Raw genomic sequence first — 6,429 nt, 5'->3', positions numbered from 1 at the left:
TGACAGATACCAAGAAAGAATGAATGTAGAAGGGGACAGTTCTACTTCCTTCTCTGAAGAAGTGGAAAATTTTAAATTCTGGGAAGCACATACAATTTTAAGTGATGTATTTGTATTTCCAAGGACTCAAGTCAAGATAAAGGGAAGAAGCAAAGGGGAAAACTACCAGAGAATGTGAGGTGTATCTAGTAAATTTTTTTGTCTTTCCTTTGCATAAGCATTCAGTAAATAAATGGTTCTGGTCAGGGGAGTTATTATTGCTTCCCATTCCCTGTGCTGAGTGTTCCTTCTTCATCAAAATAACCATCAGTAATGAAATCATAATAGCCAGTGTCTAATCTTTTCAAAGTTAGATTAGTGGATTCTATCATGATCATTAGGGACATTACTTATCTAAGCAAAACAAGATACAAATACACTTCCCAGGGACATATGACTCCAATAAGGTACAGCCCGCACTATCATAGTTGAGACGCCATTACAAATGCCACGTTGCTTCCTGATTCATCAATGTATACATCATAGCAGGAATTCCCTCTGATTCCAGCCTTGCCTAGATTCTTAAAATTAATTGCTGTAGTCCCCAATCCCACTGCACATCTGCCTCATTGTAGGGAAAAGAAATGCATTCACAGGAACTATTTTTTTTCTAAAAGTATAATTGACGTACAATATCCTATCAGTTTCAGGTATATATCATAGTGATTCAATACTTGTATACATTATGAGCACAGCAACTCAAGTGAAAGAGATCTAGAAATAAATGCAGAGATGAAGAGGGTCCCACAACTCCATCCCTCTACTGTCATCCCTAATTCCGCCTTTCCCATTCCAAGCCTCCCCAGATTGTGCTTGCCTGTCTGCTTTCCTGGAAGCCAGACATGTGAAAGGAGATAGCCCAGAAGACCAAGTCAAAGCAGCCTTAGGCGTCAGTGAGATTGATAGTCGTCTGCACAATGAGAGACCTGGAGAAGAGCCTCCAGCCTTTGGAAATTCTCTCTCACTGGCATTTGTATGAAAACTGAAAATCCTATCTTCAAAATTTTCTTCCGAAGGAAAAAGGCATTATCAGAAAGCAAGATCTCGGATGGCAATAGGACTCATCTGTGGCTGTGTCCCTCACCTCCAAACAAACTTCCCCAACAGCGCACTCCCCTCCTGAGGTACGATGTTCACTCGCCTTCAGATAAGGAAGAGAATTTATCTGGATCATGAATTTGGGGGAACGTGGCTATTTCTAGACCAATCTCACTTGGTCAGCAGAGCTTCCTGCCTGGGAGGTAGGTGTCATTATCCACTTTACATAGATGGTGAAACAGAGCCAACAACAAACCGTGTAGAAATGCCCCCATTGTTAAATGCCTCGCTCAGACACTCCTCTGAGGGGCCGCATTTCATATTGAGCTAGTGTCTGGGAAGCTCACGCCCCCCTTTCCATGTAGCCAGCCCCTTCCCATCCTTCAATTCTTAGCTCAACTGTCACCTTCTCAGAGAAGCCTTCCCTGGCCATCCAGTCTAAAGTTGGTCATCTTGATTTTCTCTCACAACACCCTCTTCTTTTCCTTCATCACGTTGATCATAGTTTGTAAGCATATACTTATTCCTCTTTTTACTTCTACAGGCCTCCCCTGTTTTATTGTGCTTTGCTTTATTGCTCTTTGCAGGTAATTGCCTCTTTTACAAGACCCTCCACCAACAAAAAGATTATGACTTGTGGAGAGCTCATATAGTGGTTGGTATTTTCAGCAATAAAGTTTTTTTTGTTGTTTTTTTTTTTTGGCACCTGGGCTAACAACTGTTGCCAATCTTTTCTTTTTTCTGCTTTATCTCCCCACCCCCACCCCCCACCCCCGTACACAGTTGTATATCTTAGTTGCAGGTCCTTCTAGTTGTGGGATGTGGGACGCCACCTCAATGTAGCCTGACGAGCAGTGCCATGTCTGCGCCCAGGATCCGAACCCTGGGCTGCCACAGCGGAGTGCACAAACTTAACCGCTCAGCCATGCAGCCAGCCCCTAAAGTATTTTTTAATTAAGGCATAAACTTTGTTTTTTAGACATAAGGCTATTGCACACTTAACAGACTATAGTGTAGTGTAAACATAACTTTTATACGCACTGGGAAACCAAAAAATTTGTATGACTCACCTTATTGCGAAATTGACTTTATTGCAGTGGTCTGGAACTGAACCTACAATATCTCTGAAGTATGCCCATGGTCTATCTGGGTTTTGCACTAGACTGTAAATTGCGTGAGGGCAGAGATCATCCCTCTTCCTGCACCCAGCAGAATAGCCATGTACAGAATTGATGCTCAATAAACATTGCCTAAATGAATGATGGGTGGAGTTGCATTTGTAATCCAAATTGCATAATCGTTACCACTATGCATACTGCCTCCCCATAAATGTGAGGATAAAGTCCATTTGAAGTCTGAAGCCTCTCATTCAATAAGACTTCTTCCATTGGAGCTGAGGGTGATGGCACAAAGTTCTCTCACAGCCCTCAAGGGGAGGCTGCCCATCCCCATCATGCTCCACAGTCCCTGGGATCAGCCTTGACAACTTCCTTGGGGCTTTCTCTAGGTCATTCTCATTGATTCTTCAAAATCTCTCATCTCCACCCTTGAAGCTCAAACCATCAGATTCCAGCACCTGATAAGTTTTTGGTATCTATATTTATTTATATTATCCTGAAAGTAGACACGAGTTTCCTGGAGCAGTTATTATTACTTGCATCAATAACCACATCACTTCTCCTCTGTCTCAATTCTTCCCTTCCGAGGCTATACAATGCAAACCAGGTGTCACCTTAGCTGTGCCAAGATCTGTAGCACAGAGACAAGGAACCCAAAACATATGCATCTGTGAGTTTCTCTAGGATAAAGACACCTGTCCCCACTTCCCTCCTGAGAGACAGAAAACTTTTCTCCCTAATGTAAAAAAATTCTCCTTGGGGGTTGGCCTGGTGGTGTAGCGATTAAGTAGCATTCCACTTCAGCAGCCTGGGGTTTGCGGGTTCAGATCCTGGGCACAGACCTACACACCACTTGTCAATCCACACTGTGGCAGTGTTCCACATACAATATAGAGGAAGATTGGCACAGATGTTAGATCAGGGGCAGTCTTCCTCAAGCAAAAAGAGGAAGATTGGCAACAAAACTTAGCTCACGGCCAATCTTCCTCACCAAAAAAATAAAGAAAGAAAAAATTCTCCTTGGGAAGAGAAGGGAAGGATCCTGAATTCTGGCCTCTTGGAATATAAATAAATGTCTCCAGGAGAAGGCCAAGCATCGCCAAGTTCACAATCCCTGGAATGTCTCCATGGTCCTGGGTTTCATTCTTCTGAAGAGTAAGCGTTTACCTCAGGGGAAGTACACCTCTCAGGATGGTCTCTCACTATCTAATCACCCTTTAGATACCAAGACTTGTCTTTTTATTCAGATCCCAGATTTCTTTGCTCAGAAAGGCCTTAAGCATATAGAAACATAAAAATATTTACTCTATAGCCCCACATCACCTCTCGTCCTCCTCAAGCTGCCATGCCCCAATTTCCTGTTCATGTTTTTACTTTCTTGAGAAACTTTAGGTATTGGCTCTTGAACCTCCTCTAAATTCTGCCATTGTCCTGGAGAATTCTAACACCCATGTGGACAAATGTTGGGGAAGTGGAGAAGCCTGATATTCAAGCAAAATTGAGGTAACTAGCATGAAGGGGGTATCAGTCAAGATCAAGACTTGGGGCCGGCCCCATGGATGAGTGGTTAAGTTTGCGCGCTCTGCTTCAGCGGCCCAGGGTTTCACCAGTTTGGATCCTGAGTGCGGACATGGCACTGCTCATCAGGCCATGCTGAGGGGTGTCCCACATAGCAAAACCAGAGGCACTCACAACTGGAATATACAACTATGCACTGGGGGGATTTGGGGAGAAGAAGAAGAAGAAGGGAAAAAAAATCAAGTCTGGAAAAGAGTTGACGCTCTATGCACTTAAAGTATGGAGGGTTTAATACAAGGAATTAGAGGAGCTGGAAGGGCTGGGAGACTGAAACTCAGGAAATTCGTTGCTAAAAACCTGAGCCTATAGCACGGACTTGAATGTCTTACAAGAAGCTCACCAAGAAGGTCTTTCAAACTGCACATCTTCATCTTTCTCAGCGCCTCCTGAGAGAATAATGGGCTCTCCTCTCCCACTTTTCAGCCTCCTCTCATTGTCAGACTCTAACCCAGCCTCAGGGTTAGAAGAAGGAAGAGGATTCTGGGAAACCCAGCTTGTCTGCCCTAAAAAAGAGATCATACAACCCCCAGTATGGAGTTGATTCCAAGTTGAAAACAGACAACTTAGCAGAAAGGGTAAAGTCATGATCTTCTGTATTTTTTCTCCTATTTAAAGGCATTTATCGTGGAGAACACCTTCTCCAATAGCTTTTGCTTTTCTTCATCTCAAGAGAGGGCCTCTGGAAGCCTTTTCCTGGAAGCAATTGCTTTCGTTACATATTTGGTAATTTCAACCAGGAAGTCCTCAGCTTTCTTTTCAGCAAAGATAAACATCGGTAGATGATGATACCCCTAAACCATCTTTTCAATACCAAATTAGAATGTTGAATATAAATTTACAAATGGAAAGTAGCAGCTGCTTGAATGTGGAAGTTGTTCCATTGCTACATTTTCAGGGAGCCCAGAATGGGCCATTTTCATTAGGGAAGAGTTTCTCCTAAAATCATGAAATTGAAAGCATGGACATCAAATATCCTTTGATGTTTCAGTTTTTCATGATTGAAAAATTCTGTGCTTTTTCTGCTACATTAAATAAAAATGGAAAAGTAAAATGGTTGAATGAATGGTGGCGTGAAATTTCTTTTAACTCAGCATGAACTCACAGAAACCAAGAAACATGAAAAGTTCATCGGTTTAAAAAAGGATTGAACTCATTAGTGAGAAATTGAAAAAGTTTATCCAACTTGAAATTAACCTTCTAGATCTTGCAAGATAGAAACACACCTATATGGTCTGCTCTAAAAACTTAGTATTAACTACCTGGGATGTTTTTAAAATCAAAGTATACCAATAGAAACACGGATGCTACCTTGCTGTTGTATAGCACTTATTGAACAAACACTGAGTGAAATGCCAAGAAAGAATAAAGAATGTGTCCTGGAAGGCAGGGGAAGGAGAGTAGAACACAACAACAGACAAATAATCAACTACCAGATGACCTGAAATAGTCGGAAACTGAAGCTGAAGAGATAATTTGATCTGCAAAAAGCCCTCTGATTCCTCATCCAATATATAGTTGGCCACAAAAAGGAACACCATAGGAATTACCCCTATATTAACCTTATCTTCTCAATGCCCCCTCAAACAGGCAATGGCCACTCCTGTCTCAGAACGATAACTCAACTCTTTCCTGTACTTCTCTACCCCTCTCTAGTCCTCTTCAGAGCACTTCTCCTTTTCTGAATGAAAACACTTATTGGCAGAAGCATCCAGTAGACATATCATATACTTTATGCTAGGTTTTAGGGGTACAAGACAAGCAAAATACAGCCTTATTTCACAGAGCAGAAGAGAATAGAGAACTCAGACTATTGCCTGTCCAGAATCCTCCCCTTCTGGCAAAAGTAACCTCCTGCTAACATCTGAATAATACTCCTCCCCCTACTCTACCATTTGGTTCAAGTGGGCTCTGCCATGTTCTACTTGATCTTACACCCCCTTAGTTTAAATGGTTGGTCCAAAGTGGGCATTTGACCCAACCCAAACCAACCAAAGACATTGCCTCTGAGTTCTGTAACTGAAAGTACAAAAGTCAGTCCCTATCTGAGAATAGAAGTTAAAAAGTGTAATGCTCTCGAGCTGTCAGTAGACATGTATCTCACCACTTGCAAGAAAGTTTGTGATAAGAAATAAAAGTACAGCAGTGAAGCTGGGAAAAATTAGGCAGAGAGAGAGGGAAGCATGCTCTTATGAGACCTCAATATTTTTAGATGGCTGGAGTGTGTGTGTGTGTGTCTGTGTGTCTGTGCATGTGTGAGAGAGAGAAGAAGAATGGAACAGCAAAAAAAATAGGCTGGGAGTAGAATATTAAAGTCCTTATAAGCTAGGCTAAGGACTTGCTTTACCCTGATGAAATGTAAAGGGGTTCATCGAAAGATTTTAATCAGAGAATCCCACATCTTTTAACTTAACAAAACCCAAAATCTCCAAGATTTAGCTTTGGAAGTAAAATCTCCTAAGACTAACCAAGTGGTTCCTCATGTTCCTTCCTTCTTTCTCCCCAGGTATTGAGATCGCCTTTATAGCCTGGCTTAGAAATAGATACAAACTCTTTTCCTTATACTCTAAGCAAAGAAGTCTGGGGAACCTTTGAAGAGAATTCATTTTATTCTAAGGTAGAATAAAAGGGAATTCAACATGAAGAATAGAATCATGAC

The sequence above is a fragment of the Equus przewalskii genome, chromosome 1 (genome assembly GCF_037783145.1).
Source record: "Equus przewalskii isolate Varuska chromosome 1, EquPr2, whole genome shotgun sequence".
Classification (NCBI taxonomy): Eukaryota; Metazoa; Chordata; class Mammalia; order Perissodactyla; family Equidae; genus Equus; species Equus przewalskii.
This window is presented reverse-complemented; position numbering follows the sequence as displayed.